Source organism: Engystomops pustulosus, chromosome 2 (genome assembly GCF_040894005.1).
Source record: "Engystomops pustulosus chromosome 2, aEngPut4.maternal, whole genome shotgun sequence".
Lineage (NCBI taxonomy): Eukaryota > Metazoa > Chordata > Amphibia > Anura > Leptodactylidae > Engystomops > Engystomops pustulosus.
The window spans coordinates 99,644,596-99,664,230 of NC_092412.1; the positions used below are offsets into that span (position 1 = coordinate 99,644,596).

A 19,635-nucleotide genomic window follows, 5' to 3' on the forward strand; every position below is an offset into this window, starting at 1 on the left:
AGGTTGCCTATCACTGGTTTAGAGTATAATCCCAGTTATTAACTCCTATAGAAACTCCTATGGAAAGTATTCAGACCCCTTTAAATATTTCACTCTTTGTTTCATTACAGTCAACTGGTAAGATCAAAAAAAGGTTTTTTTACACGCTGCACCCATCTTGACAGAAAAAAATGAAATGTAGATATTTTTGCTAATTAATTAAACAAGAAAACCTGAAATAGCACATGGTCATAAGTATTCAGACCCTATTTTCCTTGCAGATCCTCTCCAGTTCCCTCAGGTTGGATGGTCAACTCTGGTGACCATTTTAAGGTCTCTCTAGAGATGCTTGATTTGATTTAGTTCTGGGCTCTGGCTGGGTCAGTCAAGAATGGTCACAGAGTTGTTCTGTAGCCTTTGCTTTGTTATTTTAGCTGTGTGCTTAGGGTCATTGTCTTGTTGGAAGGAGAACCTTCATCCCAGTCTGAGGTTCAGAACACTCTGGAAGAGGTTTTCATTCAATATATCTCAGAACTTGTTCATCATAATTTAGACGAGAGAAGAAAAGGTGGGCACTCATCACTTTCTTTAAAAATCTTCTTTTATTCTTACATCTTTAAAAATGGCATGCGTTACAGGGAGAGAAGAATTTTATGAATAGGAAGGGTTTCAGGGACGAGTCATTTCGTGCTGATCCTGGCACTTCATCTTGCCTCTTTTCTTTAAAATCTTCTTTTAGGGGGCGTGGCTTGCGCATGGAGGAGTGAAGACGTGCAGAGACTGAGCTCCCGGGCCTGACCACTCCCGCTGTCCTCCATACCTGGGCGAACCCGGAATTTCTTACCTTATGGGAAACAGGAGAAGGAGGAGGTGGACTCAGTGAAACAGGAGGTGAGACAACTGGGCCATAGAATTGCAGATGCGGAGACTGGGCAAGATAACATATGGGACACTATATCGGATCACCACAAGATATTGCAGGCCCACTCCTTAGCCATAAGAGACATCTTCTCAGCTCAGGAAGATTTGGAAAACCGTCATAGACGGAATAATATCCGCATAAGGGGCCTACCCGAATCTATTGAGGCCAAAGAATTGGACTCGGTGGCTCAATTATTGTTTGCTGAATTATTGGATGACCCAGCACTTCCTTCGGTGGAGCTGGACAGGATTCACTGCACATTAGGCCCGAAACCCGCGGACAACCAACGTCCCAGGGATGTAGTATGCAGAGTACATTTCTTCAAGATGAAGGAACAGTTAATGGGGGCTGCCAGAACCAAAGAGCATGTGCTATATCTGGATAAAGAAATCACCTTTTTGCCTGATCTGGCACGCCGCACTCTACAACTTAGGAGAGCACTACGTCCCCTCTTAGGGGAGCTAATATCCCGCAAAATTCAATACCGCTGGGGTTATCCGTTCCAGCTAATCGCAAAGCATCAAGGCAAGACAGCGATATTTCGTGACTTAGGGGACTTACCTAAGTTCCTAGGCATATTGGAGTTACCGATGATAGCTATACCGGACTGGCCAGTATTACCACAACCAATGGAGCCACCTCATCGTGAAAGGTGGTCACCCTCTCAAAAACCACCTAAGAAGAAGCCTTCTACTGGGAACTCACCTGGTACCACCTGATTAGATCATCACAATAACTGTCATCACTCAGTTAATAGTTGATCGCTTTCCGGGTTCGCTAGCATAAGCTAACATGTTGTGTAGTTACAATAATTGGGGAGGATGTTCCCTTTCCCGTGCATCGCGGGGGGGGGGGGGGTGTTCCTCTTATATGTTTGACCTATGTCCCCTCCTAGCTATGTGAGACATCCAATGCTATGTCATACCGGCATTGCCGTTACTGTTTTTTTTTCAAGTGTTTCCTTCTCATGGGAGGGGAGGTTTATTCTGTTTGGAGGTTGGGAGCGGGTCTGGTTTCGGGACACAGGGAAGCTATAGCTCACCATATGTTTCTACGTCCCCAGACTGATACTCAGGCGTTAGCAGGATCTGACGCTGGTTTATTAGAATGTTTCTGCTCAGACCGGAGTTTTATTACTTGCATTATTGTCTTAATTGTTATTATCTATGTCTGGCTTGTCTTGTCTTCCCCTATCTTTCCTGCCCTTTCTTCCCACCTTACTACCCACCCTACATCCAGTTTAGGGCTAGTTGTAATGCTTAACGAATTTCTGCTGCTCTTTTTTGATTATTTCTAAGATGACAGATCTGGCAATATGTACATTTAATGTGAAAGGATTTAATGTCCCCAAGAAACGGGGTCAGATACTCCACTCTATGCACTAAAACCGGGCTAAGATAGTGATGCTTCAAGAGACCCATTTTGAGCGGAATAAAACACCACACTTCAGAGATCGCTATTATAATACATGGTTATATGCACCGGGCCCAGATGGCCGCTCGAAAGGGGTCTCCATCGGCTTTCACTATTCATTCCCTCCAACAGTGTTGGAATCATACAGCGATCCCGAAGGTCGATATTTATTTGTTAAAATTTCTTATGCAGCTAAGTGTTATACCCTGGCTAACATGTACTTTCCCAACTCACGGTGAAGTAGCCTTCGCTTTAGAGGCCCTAACGTCTTTGGACTCGTTTGCTGAATCCTCCCAGATCATCCTGGCCGGAGATTTCAATTGGGTATGGGACTGTTCAGTCGATACATCCTCTGGTAAGTCATCCCTTTCTTTTGCAGCGGTGCGTAGACTCAGGAAAGAGTTACAAAAACGACTTCTAGTAGACTCTTGGAGAACTTTAAACCAACACACTAGAGATTATTCCTTTTACTCCGCAGCTCACATGTCATATAGTAGAATAGACATGATATTTATTAGTCACCCACTTTTAGAACTAGCTACTAAATCATATATAGGACAGATCATTTGGTCTGATCACGCCCCAGTGTTCCTCGCTCTGTCAGTATTTCCCACCCCCCGTAAGGCGTTTTCATGGCAACTTAATGAAAATCTTTTGAACGATGCTCTATGTGTAGAGGAGGTTAAGCAGCGCCTGTATAGATTTGCACAAGACTACAAAGAAGATCCTTCAATCTCACCCACATTGTGGGGGGGGGGTTTGAAATGCAAGATTAGAATGGTTTTTATGTCACATGGCTCGCATTTGAAAAAAGCGAACACAGCTAAAATTTCTGCTTTACTAACTCGCCTATATGAGCTTGAAGTGTGCAATAAAAAATCATGCTCTGCTTCTACTGAAGTAGAAATTTCTAACACGTGACAGGAACTGCTTGGCCTTCTAGACCAGAGATCATTCTGTGCAAGAGAAAAGCTATATAGAGGTTACTACGAACATGCTGATAAATGTGGTCGTTGGTTGTCCCGGGCATTACATCCCAGAACTAGGGCCTCTTATCTCACGTCCCTTAATGCTAAAAATGGCACAAAAATACACACAACCCAACAAATTCTAAGTGAGTTTCAGAATTATTACTCTGCACTTTATAATATTCATCCCAAATTTGAGGGTTCTGCAGCTAGCGATAAATGGACAAAAATTAAGACATACATTGCAGCTCATGGCTTGCCTTCCTTACTAGCAAAAAATATCAAACAGCTAGAGTCGGATTTCACTCAGGAGGAATTGGATTTTGTTATAAAAGAACTCAAAAATGGCAAAAGCCCAGGCCCGGACGGGTTTACCCCCAGATTCTTCAAAAGATTCTCAGAGTCTCTCTCACCTACCATGTTAAGAGTCTTCAAGGACATTGCTAGGGGAGGCTCATTTCCACCTCAGGCCTTGCAGGCTCATATCTCCGTCTTACCTAAACCTGGCAAGGTCCCAAACTTTCGGCCAATCTCTTTAATCAACATTGATTTGAAATTGTATTCTAAAATAATAGCCACTAGGCTAAAATTTTTATTACCCAAAATAATACATCTCGACCAGGTCGGATTCGTAGCTGGCAGAGAGGCTAGGGATAATACCCTCAAAACCATCGCTTTAACCAGGTTTGCTAAATCTAGGGGATTCCCGCTGTGCCTTTTATCGGTCGATGCTGAGAAAGCGTTTGATAGGGTCAGTTGGGACTTCCTTAGAGCTACTTTGGAGGGAATTGGTATAGGTCCAATTATGCTCCAACGAATTATGGCCCTCTATAGTCGCCCCTAGGCTTGGGTTAGGGTGAATGGGACCTTATCTGACATATCTAATGGTACGCTTCAGGGCTGCCCTCTATCGCCTTTATTATATGTACTCACAATGGAACATCTAGCAGTGGCCCTACGTGGAAATCCAAATATAGTAGGCATTAAGGTAGGACAACAGCACTATAAGCTATCGTTATATGCCGATGACTTACTGTTGTACATATCTAGCCCTCACATTTCTATCCCCAGCATATTATCGGAATTTGAAACCTTCGGGTCTCTAAGTAACTTTAAGGTGAATATGAATAAGGCTGAGATCATGAACATCTCTATCCCTAAGACAGTCTGGGATATCACGAGAGTAAACTTTTCTTTCAAAGATAGTGGTGGTTCCGTGAAATATTTGGGAATAAATTTGACGGCAGATACGGAAGATTTGTTTTCCTCCAATTATGATAAACTAATGAGATCCCTAGTCGGAGAATTATCGGGCTGGAATCCCCTTTTTTTATTATGGTTTGGACAGTCAGCTGTGATCAAAATGGATACCCTCCCTAAGATCCTATATATGTTTCAAGCATTGCCGATCCCACTGCCAAGATCCTTTTTTAGTAAGCTCAGATCCCAGATAATTAGGTTTGTATAGAAAGGACAACGTCCCCGCATTAGTTATTCTCTATTAACACGTCACAAACTTAGAGGGGGAATAGGTTTACCAGATTTTGAAATATACCATAAAGTAGTAATTAGCACTTGTGTCTTGGATCTTCATCACAATACCAACACTAAGCTTTGGGTGCAATTACTAGCCTCTATGTCACTGATTCCACCTCCTGCATTTGTCTGGTTACACTCTAAAAAACGCCCTAAGTTGCCGCAGGAAGCCTTTTTCCTTAAACACTGGACGGAGGTTTGGGACCGCATGTTATCGAGATGGCCTCTATCCTCTCCTATCGGCCCGTTGACACCCGTATCATATAATCGCTCTTTTAATATACCGCAACCTAGACTCTATAGACTATTTCCCACAGCACCACCAATATTGCGAGTACGAGACGTGGTCTCGACGCAAGGGGTACAACCACTGACAACTTTATCCTTATCCCAGGGTAGAGACTGGTTAGCTTATAACTCCCTGTCAAGAGGGATTGATTCTTTAGGCCCGACTGAGTCACTTAGTCGTAAGTTAACAACTTTTGAAGAAGCTTTTGTACAATCCAACCCCCCCACACACACTATTTCCTGGGTCTACGCATTGCTCAGAGATGGAGGAGGAGACACTGACTCTATTCCGCCCCCGCCTTATATGACCAAATGGGAAGAAGACATAGGGGCTTCCTTCACTGAATATGAGAGGAAGAAAATGATCTCTATGACTCATCAGTCCTCGATCTCTGGGAGATTTCAGGAGAGGAATTTTAAGATACTTTCCAGGTGGTACAGATGTCCTACAGTACTACATAAATTTTTTTCCTGAGGTGGATGATTCATGTTGGCGTTGCCTTTCTGATATAGGTTCACAACTACATATCTGGTGGAGCTGTCCTATAATCGCTCGGTTTTGGGAATCGGTTGGGGACCTATATCAGAAGGTTAGTGGGGAAGTGATTTCTCTCTCCCCGGAATTGGCATTACTATCATTATTCCCATACTCTATTGCAAAAGCCAAGAAAGGTCTCCTTAGACATTTTTTGAGCGCTGCTCATACAGTTATACCACGCCATTGGAGGTCCCTCTCTCCGCCATCTAAGGCAGAGCTAGTTGACTGTCTTAACCATATTATGAGAATGGAAGAGCTTATAGCTATAGATAATGATAAAATTACCACGTTTCATAAGGTCTGGTCCCCATGGTCCACATTCAGGATTTCCACAGCTATGTCTTCCTGGCTCTCGTCAGGAGCTACATAACGGTCATTACCTAGTCCCTCCCCCGCCCTAATCCCCTCTTGTATTAACCCCTTGTGAGACCCTTTGTCTTTGTCAACCCCCCCCAATCTTTATCTCATGCTTTGTTTCTATTGATGTCACAGCTCACTATTGCATTAACGCTGCAAATGTTAAGATATGCTCGTGTTTCCGGCCTTGTGACATACCATCTACTGTGAACACTGTTTTAACCATTTTGTATTGACCATTTCTGTGTGAATATTATACTTGTTATATACTTTTATTCATAATACTTCTAATAAAAAAGATTTACCCATAAAATCTTCTTTTATTCCTAGATCTTTAAAAATGGCATGCATTACAGGGAAAGAAGAATTTTATGCATAAGGAGCATTCCAGCATTGTTGTTCTTTCCCTGCAGATGAAAAACACCCCATAGCATGTTGCTGCCACTGCCAGGTTTCGATGTTGGGATTGTATTTGACAGCATTTTGTTTTCTCCACATATACCACTTAGAATTAACACCAAAAAGTTCAATATTGTCTCAGCAGACCACAGAATTCTATTTTTTCATAGTCTGGGTGTCTTTTATGTGTTGTTTTCATTTATTGCACTGAGGAGAGGCTTCCATCAGCACACTCTCCACAAAGGCTTTGACTGGTGGAGGGCTGCAGTTATAGTTGACTTTGTGGAACTCCTAACTGCAACTCTGGAGCTCAGCCATTGTGATCTTGGGGTTCTTCTTTACCTCACTCACCAAAGCTCGACAATGGCTTGGTTTGGCTGGATGGCCAGGCCAAGAAAGGAAGTGTGGTTGCCCCAAACTTCTTCCATTTAAGGATTATGAAAGTCATTGTGCTCTTAGGTACCTTAAGTGCTGCAGAAATAGTTTTGAAAGCTTGGCCAGATCTATACCTTGCCACAATGAGCTCCATGGACAGTTCCTTAGACCTCATGATTCTTACGTGCTCTTAAAGAGACAGGTGTGTGCCTTTCCTAATCAAGACCAATCAGTTTTGATTAAACATAGCTGGACTCCAATCAAGAAGTAGAATCATCTCAAGGAGGATCAGAAGGAAATGAACAGCATGTGGGTTAAATAGCAAAGGGTCTGAATACTTATGACCATGTGATATTTCAGTTTATCTTATTTAATAAATTAACAAAAATATCTACTTTTCTGTATATTAATGAGCAAAAGAAGGACTTGTTCTCCAATAGATCACATTTTCAGTTAATCCTCTAATTGATTTATTAAATGAAATCTGTTACATCTGTTAGCAGTTATGAACATACAAGCATCTGTGTTAGGTATTGGCTCTGGGGAGCTACATAACAATATCTTTGTGTATAATACTAAGAGCAGGCAGACTGAGAAAATTGTATTTATATGTCAAGGTTGTATCTGGACTTTATGCACTGGTGTGTGGGATCTTTACACTGAACACAGAACAGTCCCTCCCCCCCTCCTGTCTGGTCAAAACTACTGAAATAGGCCCCAGCAAATGTCCCAGGATTTAAAAATTAAGGAACAGTCAGTCTTTACTCATGTAATGTACAGAGCACAAGCAAAGTTTTCCAACATAGTATAATAATAGAATCACAATGTTTGTAAACTAACACACATTTAATTAAAGAGATAAATCAATTCCATAAGGAATCAGTAAAATCCTCCATCTGATAATACAAAACTGTTTTTTAGCAGTACAAACAGTACTCAATTTCTCACGTTGTGTAACCATTTAGACTTTAAATGCCTTCATATTTGAAGCATCTACCAATGTAATGACTTGCAGTAACTTGCACAGTGACTGGAATTAGATCTGTTAAACACTCACAATTTTTGCAGTGTGGATTCAGGTCCTCTCATTTCTATGCTTGACCATTGGGGAGGCTGCAATCTTTTTACAGTTCTGGGTCCGTAAACGCCTTAAAGGAAATATACCATAAAAACCAAACATGATAAATCCTTTCTTTTAAAAATAAACTTTTGAGATTATGCTAATGAGCCTGAAGGAGTAAATTAGCCCCTCTTTGATCTGGTGTTACTAACTTTTGTGCAGCAACACTTCAGTCTCACCTTCCCTGCATTTCCTTTAACTCCTTCCTGACTATTATGGCGCACGCCGGGTGCAGGTGCATGGAGAGGGCACATGGCCTGGGCCCTCTCCATAGCCGGTAAGTGTTTGCTGCATATTGCAGTAAACACTTACCGGTAACACCTGTGATCGGTGCTAGCACCGATCGCAAGTGTTATTCCGTCCATTGCTGCTGGCAAAGCTGCCATCTTGGTGAAGATCGACACTGCCCGTGACATCATCAATCAATAAAAATAAAAAAGTTTTAAAAATGATATTAAAACTAAAAATTCAAATCACCCCACTTTCCCTAGAAGTCATATAAATATGAATAAACAGTTAAAATCATAAACGCCAAAAATGCCAAATCAAAATATAATAGCGGTTTTTCACTGTGTTTAACCTTGTAATGCGCCATAAGATGGCAAAACAAATAATTTTTTGTACAGAAGGTTTTGATTTTTTAAAAATGTCTCATCCTCTCCCTGCTCTCTTGGCATTGCCCCCTTCCTCTGTCTGATGTACCTTCACACAATGAGTGGGGGAGTGTCTCTGTAAAGTGTAACAGCCTGTGAAGCTACAGTACTGAGGGACTCTAATAATGCCCCCTAGAGAACTTTTGGCTCATAAGTATAATTTTAAAAGTTGATTTTTGAAGTAAGGATGCCATGGATAACAAAAATAAGAAGATTATAAAAGTCATGATCTATGGAGGAGATTAAGAAGACATTGGTGCTCCATGCACCAGCATATGATGATGTTTCGCCCACCTACCACCACAGCGGATACATCATGAGGCTTATAGGACATCCACCACAAGGATGAAGTATTGTAAACCAAGCACACTGACATACTGGTGTGTGCCCCCTTAGCTAGGATCTGCTCTTCTTGTAGCTTCTTAAGCCCTTGTTTTTTGGAAAATGCCAATGAACCTGAGGGGCTCCAGGCTTCATTGACATTTATGGAACCTTCATTAAATAGAGTCATCAATACATAATAAACATTTGTATGCCTTTATTATGATATCAAAAAACCAAACAATAAAATACGAAGAACACAGAGTTGACCCAAGTTATATATAACAAGAGAAATACACACCTAATATATAATAAGACAATCTTATCACTACACTCCCTATGTTTGCAATACATCTAATCTCATGTTCCAATATATAAATATTGCATTGATGTGGCTCCCTTACCCATGCTCTGTGATTACACCTGCCAGGTCTCACGACACACATTTTGCGTATTGCTTCCCCTTTTATGGAGGGAGTTTAAAAACTAGGGCTTAAGAAACTCAAAGAAAAGCAGATCCTGCTAGAGAGGTCACACACCAGTATGTCAGTGTCCTTGGCTTACATTCCTTTAGCAAGGTGCTATATGTCTTTTAAACCTCATGATGTATCCCCTGGAGGAGAAGACTACTCTAAGTCCAACCTGCTGTAGCCTTGCATCACAACCTACTTAAATTAATAGATGAATATTCACAGGTTTTTAGAAATTGTGCAGGCATGGGACAGGAACGCCAAGCATCAGCTCACTCCACCAGCTGTCCTATGAAGGTGATGCAGTTGTAATAATGATCACAATTTCCTTGCACTGGACTAGTATCATGCATTATGTGCACTGCACGATTATTTCATTGCTTCTACATCAGAAAACTGGAGGAGCACTGATAAATCCCCCCCCCCCCCCTATGAGTAGGTGCCTCTTGTTTATCATGCTTGATTTTGATAGATCTTGATTTTGAAGGTTTCTCATAGCAAACCTTCAATTTGGCCACTGGAAAACAAAGGAACTGCATCTAAGAAGTTCTTATTGAGTGGGTTCAGTAATAATGCATTTGAAAGCTATAATAAAGTATGTGCAAGCTTGTCAAGAACTTGATCTTTACAGTTTAAGGAACAAAAGACTGTTGGCTCATTGTTTCTTGCTTTCAGTAAGTAGAATGACAATTTCTGACACTCATGGCCAACTGTTGTTTATTGTTTTTTGTAGGTTCAGTCAGGTAAGACATTTTACAATGTGCAGTATGTTCATACTCAAAGAAGAAAACCTCTACATCACCCTTTATATTCAATCATAATAACATTAGAATTTTGCTCTACCTATAGAGGGCAAAGATCTCAGTTTAGAAGCTACACCATTAGACGGTAATAGATGGACAATTTGCAGAAACAAAGTACAGAATTCTCTTTCAGCAGTCTAATCATTTTTTTTGTATATGGAAGCGTTGATATAGCTCTTATAATTGTGGATAAATCTCTGCATGGGAAATGTTTTTGCTTGTACTGTTTCATTCTTGCTTTGTTAGTTAACACGCAAGCACAAATCTACCATGGAGAATCCATCCGGGCAACAGATCCCTGGATTAGTGAAAAACAATAAAGCTACTGCATAAATAAAGTTTAATACTGGAATATGCTAATTACTTTCCAAGGCTACTATGGGTGTAAAGGAGCCTGACACAGTTCCAAGGGGAGAAGGCTCCTCCAACCCCCAGTAGCCACTACTGACCCACCTCTACCCGCCCTTCTCTGGTATCCAACCAATCACCGGCATCATTTGAGCTCTGCACAAGCATTGTAGCTCTCTGCCAGGAAAATACTCCAGTGGTTAAAATATAAAACCATTACTTTTTCAGCCTATACGCTAATATTATAAGTCATTACTATTTACTTGAGAACTTTGTGGTGGTATTACTTGGGTCCCTTGTAATAATTAGGTAGTGTATGATGGTAAAACTATATTTAGGCTACCAAATTTTATGAGCACTGTGATGTTGAGTCAGTGTCCTGGCTGTATAATCTCCTGTAAACATCCTGGAATATGTATGACCTTTTATGCATGTTTATTATTTCATCTTTATGATGGTTAGAATTTTTAAATATTATTTTAGTTTTACTAAGACAAACCTGCCTAATCGCCCACCAGCCATTGGATGAGCAAATACATCTGGCCACTCTGCAAAGACATATAAATACTTATAAGATCAGGAAACCAAAGTATAGAGTTAGTTGATATGCAATGTTTGTAATTTTTTGCACAGTATTTTGATGAGGCCTGTTTAAATATCATATACAAAAACTGAGTCACTGGGGGGCATTTATTATGGCCTTTCAAACAGAAAACTGGCAGTGTTTTTTTTCACTCTGCACCACTTGCACCTGAATTTATGAAGTATCGGCACCATAATATTGATGTTTTCTGACACACTTGACTTGTTCTATTGTCGCACGCTCTTTGTAAATCTGTAGCCAAACCACAAGAACCCCGGGGCATGCACAATGCAGACCAAAAGAAGTTGGAAGGTAGAATCTTTATTGATGAATGTTAAAAATTACAATAAAATACATATATAGAAAAGGAGAATGACTCCTAAGTAAGGTATAAGCCATAAATGGCACAACAAGACGGGATCCTGCATACACATGCATAAATACTGTATGTGATATGTGCTGCTGGCCTTTTTGGGTTCCTTTTTATAAGAGGGATGTAGCATTATTTATAAATGTATTGTGTAATGTAACATATACAGTATTTATACATGTGTATGTAGGATCCCACCTTGTTGCACATTTTATGGCTTATACCTTACTTAGTAGCCATTTTCCTTTTCTATTTTTAACATTCATCAATAAAGATTCTATCTTTGATTCAACTTCTTTTGGTCTACATTATGCATTCCCCCGGGCTCTTGTGGTTTGGCTTATGTTCTCATCTGGGAGCAGATTTTTTTATCCATATTTGTGAAATTGGTGCATATTATATTTTGAAGATGTTGGTTGTGCTTGCAATTTTTTGGTTTGTCTTTGTAAATCTGGTCTGTTTACTGGATGTGACACAGTTGCACCTATTTTTCTTGGTGCGCTTTGCTTCATTCTGTTACGACAGAATTGTGGCACAGTGCAGTAATAAATGTGGTGTAAACTAGGAACACACACCACCACGTTCCTTTCAGTGCACAGTTTTAAAAAGTGTCAGACAAAATGCAGCCAAGATACAATTGTGGCGCACTGATATAACATTCATGCAAATGGGGGCAAAAAACTAGCGCGGACACAATAATATATCGGCCATCCACTGGGCCTTCCTGCTACTGCAAGCTGATGCAGATTAGATGCCAGCAACTCTGTGGTGGCTTATCCACACCTAGTACATCTTGTGGGAACCCAGCCTAACATGTTTGTGTGCAGTTTATCTTGATTTAATGGAATTAGAAAGACATCAAATACAACATAAAACATCTTATTTATATCCTCTAATTCAGCGATGATTGAACTGAGAAAGTAGCTCTTCTTATACCCTGACATTTCAAGAAATTAAATGATAAAAACATTAAGCCTTTCTTTTCCCTCTACAATTTTATCTTGAAAAACACATTTATGATACCGTTACTTTCTCCCCTAGCAGAAATTGACTTACATTAACTAGAGATGAGCGAACACTAAAATGCTCGGGTACTCGTTATTCGAGACGAACTTTTCCCGATGCTCGAGTGCTCGTCTCGAATAACGAACCCCATTGAAGTCAATGGGAGACTCGAGCATTTTTCAAGGGGACCAAGGCTCTGCACAGGGAAGCTTGGCCAAACACCTGGGAACCTCAGAAAAGGATGGAAACACCACGGAAATGGACAGGAAACAGCAGGGGCAGCATGCATGGATGCCTCTGAGGCTGCATAATCGCACCATTATGCCAAAATTATGGGCAACAGCATGGCCATGACAGAGTGACAGAATGAAGCTAGATAGCATCTAAAACATCCAATAATTGACCCTGACACTATAGGGGACGGCATGCAGAGGCAGCGGCAGCAGGCTAGAGAGTGTCATGGCGACATACCCTAAATGGACTCAGGCTTCAAACCAATGGGTGGCAGAGAGGAACCAAAGGAGGTGAGCAAGAAGCGCTCAAATAATATCGGTACATGATAAAAGTTTGCCAGTATATTTTGTGGATTACACAGCAGGGTGGCGACAAAGTTAACATGGAAGCCATGAAAACAACCCAAAATTCTGCCTGACACAGCTCGTTTGATAAGGGGACGATGTATGGAGGCAGTGAACTAGTAGTAGATTAAAGGTGCTGCAGTTAAAACTATGTTAGTTGGATCTTGGCATGGAGCTGGCGCTCCGCTGCCAGGCGAGCTTTCGCCAATCCAAGCCCCTGTCTCTAGGCTACTCCCCAAACAGCACTTCTAAGAACCTTTTGTATAAGATCAAGTGTAGTAGCGTTCTTATAAGTTTAGGATATGCCGGGTGAGGGGAATGTAAACAGATGCGCAAGAAGCGCTGAAATAATATCCCTAAATGGTAAAAGTTTGCCAGTATATTTTGGGGATTACACAGCAGGGTGGCGACAAAGTTAACAACTTTGATGTGGAATGCCCTGTAATAGCTCTTGGGCGGTGTGCCTTTTATCGCCTAGGCTCAGCAGTTTCAGCACCGCCTGCTGTCGCTTAGCGATGGCACTGCTGCTGTGCCTAGAGCTACCGACTGATGGCGCCATGCCCACGGATGGTAATTCGGAGGAGGAGGAGGTGGAGGAGGGGTGGGAGGAGGTATAGTAGGCCTTTGAGACCTGGACCGAGGTAGGCCCCGCAATTCTCTGCGTCGGCAGTATATGACCAGCCCCAGGGTCAGACTCGGTCCCAGCCTGCACCAAGTTAAGTGTAGTAGCGTTCTTATAAGTTTGGGATATGGCGGGTGAGGGGAATGTAAACAGATGCGCAAGAAGCGCATGATGCGCATGGAGCTGGCGTTCCGCTGCCAGGCGAGCTTTCGCCAATCCAAGCCCCTGTCTCTAGGCTACTCCCCAAACAGCACTTCTAAGAACCTTTTGTATAAGATCAAGTGTAGTAGCGTTCTTATAAGTTTAGGATATGCCGGGTGAGGGGAATGTAAACAGATGCGCAAGAAGCGCTGAAATAATATCCCTAAATGGTAAAAGTTTGCAAGTATATTTTGGGGATTACACAGCAGGGTGGCGACAAAGTTAACAACTTTGATGTGGAATGCCCTGTAATAGCTCTTGGGCGGTGTGCCTTTTATCGCCTAGGCTCAGCAGTTTCAGCACCGCCTGCTGTCGCTTAGCGATGGCACTGCTGCTGCGCCTAGAGCTACCGACTGATGGCGCCATGCCCACGGATGGTAATTCGGAGGAGGAGGAGGTGGAGGAGGGGTGGGAGGAGGTATAGTAGGCCTTTGAGACCTGGACCGAGGTAGGCCCCGCAATTCTCTGCGTCGGCAGTATATGACCAGCCCCAGGGTCAGACTCGGTCCCAGCCTGCACCAAGTTAAGTGTAGTAGCGTTCTTATAAGTTTGGGATATGGCGGGTGAGGGGAATGTAAACAGATGCGCAAGAAGCGCATGATGCGCATGGAGCTGGCGTTCCGCTGCCAGGCGAGCTTTCGCCAATCCAAGCCCCTGTCTCTAGGCTACTCCCCAAACAGCACTTCTAAGAACCTTTTGTATAAGATCAAGTGTAGTAGCGTTCTTATAAGTTTAGGATATGCCGGGTGAGGGGAATGTAAACAGATGCGCAAGAAGCGCTGAAATAATATCCCTAAATGGTAAAAGTTTGCCAGTATATTTTGGGGATTACACAGCAGGGTGGCGACAAAGTTAACAACTTTGATGTGGAATCCATGAAAACAACCCAAATTTCTGCCTGACACACCTCGTTTGATAAAGGGACGATGTATGGAGGCAGCTACATGGACGACTTTTGGAGGTAGCAATGGAGACAACGTGTGGAGGCTGCTATGGAGACAATTTAATTTGGATAGTGCCTGTATGTGGCAGTCCCAAACATTTTTCAAACCAGAGGAGCAGGTAGGTGGCCCTCCAGTAAAATGGGATAGATTGAGTGCCTGTATGTGGCAGTCCCAAAAATGTTTCAAACCAGAGGAGCAGGTAGGTGGCCCTCCAGTAAAATGGAATAGATTGAGTGCCTGTATGTGGCAGTCCCAAAAATTGTTCAAACCAGAGGAGCAGGTAGGTGGCCCTGCAGTAAAATGGAATAGATTGAGTGCCTGTATGTGGCAGTCCCAAAAATTGTTCAAACCAGAGGAGCAGGTAGGTGGCCCTGCAGTAAAATGGAATAGATTGAGTGCCTGTATGTAGCAGTCCCAAAAATTGTTCAAACCAGAGGAGCAGGTAGGTGGCCCTGCAGTAAAATGGAATAGATTGAGTGCCTGTATGTGGCAGTCCCAAAAATGTTTCAAACCAGAGGAGCAGGTAGGTGGCCCTGCAGTAAAATGGAATAGATTGAGTGCCTGTATGTGGCAGTCCCAAAAATTTTTTAAAACAGAGGACCGGGTAGGTGGCCCTCCAGAAAAATGGAATAGATTGAGTGCCTGTATGTGGCACTCACAAAAATTGTTTCAAACAGAGGACCGGGTAGGTGGCCCTCCAGAAAAATTAAATGCATGAAGTACTATAGCAAGAGCCAGTGGGCCCTGTCAAAAAATAGCCAGTTTCCTCTGCTTTACTGTACAAAGAGGAGGAGAAGGAGGAAAATGAGGAGGAGGAGGAGGAGTGGATCAATTATTCAGGTTGAGCTTCCTTCACCTGCTGGAGATTGGAAATTAGGAGAAATCCAGCCTTTATTCATTTTAATAAGCGTCAGCCTGTCAGCGCTGTCAGTCGACAGGCGTGTACGCTTATCGGTGATGATGCCACCAGCTGCACTGAAAACCCGCTCGGACAAGACGCTAGCGGCAGGGCAGGCAAGAACCTCCAAGGCGTACAGCGCCAGTTCGTGCCACATGTCCAGCTTTGAAACCCAGTAGTTGTAGGGAGCTGTGTGATCATTTAGGACGATGGTATGGTCAGCTACGTACTCCCTCACCATCTTTCTGTAAAGATCAGCCCTACTCTGCCGAGACTGGGGACAGGTGACAGTGTCTTGCTGGGGTGACATAAAGCTGGCAAAAGCCTTGTAAAGCGTACCCTTGCCAGTGCTGGACAAGCTGCCTGCTCGCCTACTCTCCCTCGCTACTTGTCCCGCAGAACTACGCACTCTGCCGCTAGCGCTGTCAGAAGGGAAATACTGTTTCAGCTTGTGCACCAGGGCCTGCTGGTATTCATGCATTCTCACACTCCTTTCCTCTCCAGGGATGAGAGTGGGAAGATTTTGCTTGTACCGTGGGTCCAGGAGAGTGAACACCCAGTAATCGGTGCTGGAATAAATTCTTTGAACGCGAGGGTCACGGGATAGGCAGCCTAGCATGAAATCTGCCATATGCGCCAGAGTACCAACGCGTAAGAATTCACTCCCCTCACTGGCCTGACTGTCCATTTCCTCCTCCTCCAACTCCTCCAACTCCTCTTCTTCTGCCCATACACGCTGAACAGTGAAGGACTCAACAATGGTCCCCTCTTGTGTCTCGCCAACATTCTCCTCCTCTTCCTCCTCATCCTCCTCCACCTCCACCTCCTCCGATATGCGCTGAGAAACAGACCTCAGGGTGCTTTGGCTATCAACAAGGGAATATTCTTCCCCCGTCTCTTGTGATGAGCGCAAAGCTTCCGACTTCATGCTGACCAGAGAGTTTTTCAACAGGCCAAGCAGCGGGATGGTGAGGCTGATGATGGCGGCATCGCCACTGACCATCTGTGTTGACTCCTCAAAGTTACTCAGCACCTGACAGATATCAGACATCCACGTCCACTCCTCATTGTAGACTTGAGGAAGCTGACTGACCTGACTACCAGTTCTGGTGGAAGTTGACATCTGGCAGTCTACAATCGCTCTGCGCTGCTGGTAAACTCTGGATAACATGGTCAGTGTTGAATTCCACCTCGTGGGCACGTCGCACAACAGTCGGTGAGCGGGCAGTTGGAGGCGGCGCTGCGCTGCCCTGAGAGTGGCAGCATCTGGGCTGGACTTCCTGAAATGCGCACAGATGCGGCGCACCTTCGTGAGCAAATCAGACAGATTGGGGTATGTCTTGAGGAAACGCTGCACTATCAGATTTAACACATGGGCCAGGCATGGCACATGTGTCAGTCTGCCGAGTTGCAGAGCCGCCACCAGGTTACGGCCGTTGTCACACACAACCATTCCCGGCTTGAGGTTCAGCGGTGCCAGCCACAGATCAGTCTGCGCCGTGATGCCCTGTAATAGCTCTTGGGCGGTGTGCCTTTTGTCGCCTAGGCTCAGCAGTTTGAGCACCGCCTGCTGTCGCTTAGCGACGGCACTGCTGCTGTGCCTAGAGCTACCGACTGATGGCGCCGTGCCCACGGATGGTAGTTCGGAGGAGGAGGTGGAGGAGGGGTGGGAGGAGGAGGAGGCATAGTAGGCCTGAAACACCTGGACCGAGGTAGGCCCCGCAATCCTCGGCGTCGGCAGTATATGAGCAGCCCCAGGGTCAGACTCGGTCCCAGCCTCCACCAAGTTAACCCAATGTGCCGTCAGCGATATATAGTGGCCCTGCCCGGCAGCACTCGTCCACGTGTCCGTGGTCAGGTGGACCTTGTCAGAAACGGCGTTGGTCAGGGCACGGATGATGTTGTCTGACACGTGCTGGTGCAGGGCTGGGACGGCACATCGGGAAAAGTAGTGGCGGCTGGGGACCGAATACCGAGGGGCGGCCGCCGCCATGAGGTTGCGAAAGGCCTCGGTCTCTACTAGCCTATAGGGCAGCATCTCCAGGCTAAGCAATCTGGAGATGTGCACATTAAGGGCTTGGGCGTGCGGGTGGGTTGCACTATATTTGCGTTTCCGCTCCAGCGTCTGGGGTATGGAGAGCTGAACGCTGGTGGATGCTGTGGAGGATCGTGGAGGCGACGATGGGGTTTTTGTGCCAGGGTCCTGGGCAGGGGGCTGACTAGCAGCTGACACAGGGGAAGGAGCAGTGGTGTGCACGGCCGGAGGTGAACGGGCTTGTTGCCACTGAGTGGGGTGCTTAGCATTCATATGCCTGCGCATACTGGTGGTAGTTAAGCTAGTAGTGGTGGAACCCCTGCTGAGCCTGGTTTGGCAAATGTTGCACACCACAGTCCGTCGGTCATCCGGTGTTTCCTTAAAGAACCTCCACACTTCTGAAGATCTAGCCCTCGCCGCAAGAGCCCTCACCACGGGAGCTTCACTAGTTGACAGTGGCGCTGATGCACCAGCTCTGGCCCTGCCTCTCCGTCTGGCCCCACCACTGCCTCTTCCAACCTGTTCAGGTCGAGGACTCTCCTCCGTCTCAGAAGCACTGTGTTCACCCGGCCTCTCAACCCAGCTTGGGTCTGTCACCTCATCATCCTCCGATCCCTCAGTCTGCTCCCCCCTCGGACTTCCTGCCCTGACAACAACTTCCCCACTGTCTGACAACCGTGTCTCCTCATCGTCGGACACCTCTTTACACACTTCCACTACGTCAAGAAGGTCATCATCACCCACAGACTGTGACTGGTGGAAAACCTGGGCATCGGAAAATTGCTCAGCAGCAACCGGACAAGTGGTTTGTGACTGTGGGAAGGGTCCAGAAAACAGTTCCTCAGAGTATGCCGGTTCAAATGCCAAATTTTCCTGGGAGGGGGCAGACTGGGGGGGAGGAGGCTGAGGTGCAGGAGCTGGAGGAGTGGCGATTTCGGTGACATGGGTGGACTGCGTGGAAGACTGACTGGTGGTGGACAAATTGCTCGAAGCATTGTCAGCAATCCACGACATCACCTGTTCGCACTGTTCTGGCCTCAACAGTGCTCTACCACGAGTCCCAGTAACTTCAGACATGAACCTAGGGAGTGTAGCTCTGCGGCGTTCCCCTGCTCCCTCATCAGCAGGTGGTGTCTCACCCCGCCCAGGACCACGGCCTCTGACCCCTGCAGTAGTTGGACGCCCACGTCCCCGCCCTCGTCCTCTACCCCTAGCCCTCGGGTTAAACATTTTTAAAATGAGAGTTATAACTTTATTTTTTTTTTTACTTTTTTTTTTTTTTTTTGTGTTTTTTGTTTTTTTTTGAGTTTTTAAAACCAAACAATGCTATCCTATTGCTATGGCTATTTTCTAGCCAAGTATCAAAGGAAGCACAGTACTATGCCAGATGAGATGACACTGAGTTATTGCCTAATAGAAATCCAACCCCTACTGAATTTTGCCACTTCGGCCTTTGCTATGGATATGTGCGCCACTAAGCGCAGAACACAGCGGTCGCAAGTCCCACTACAAATTGCTCAGAATTGGCAAGTACATGCACTGCAGAAACTACAGCCACCAGCAGATCAACCAGAAATCAAATATATAGAACGCTACTGTAGGCTTCAAGAAGCTGTTTGTATTCTCCTATGGCTATTTTCTAGCCAAGTATCAAAGGAAGCACAGTACTATGCCAGATGAGATGACACTGAGTTATTGCCTAATAGAAATCCAACCCCTACTGAATTTTGCCACTTCAGCCTTTGCTATGGATATGTGCGCCACTAAGCGCAGAACACAGCGGTCGCAAGTCTCACTACAAATTGCTCAGAATTGGCAAGTACATGCACTGCAGAAACTACAGCCACCAGCAGATCAACCAGAAATCAAATATATAGAACGCTACTGTAGGCTTCAAGAAGCTGTTTGT

At 44.5% G+C, this 19,635-nt stretch overlaps 1 protein-coding gene across 4 annotated transcripts in view; it reads right to left on the reverse strand.

The window, feature by feature from the left end:
- Window positions 1–19,635, reverse strand: part of GABRG3 (gamma-aminobutyric acid type A receptor subunit gamma3) — a 363,647-nt gene that overhangs the window by 326,013 nt on the left and 17,999 nt on the right. The gene's annotated exons all lie outside the window — the stretch shown is intronic.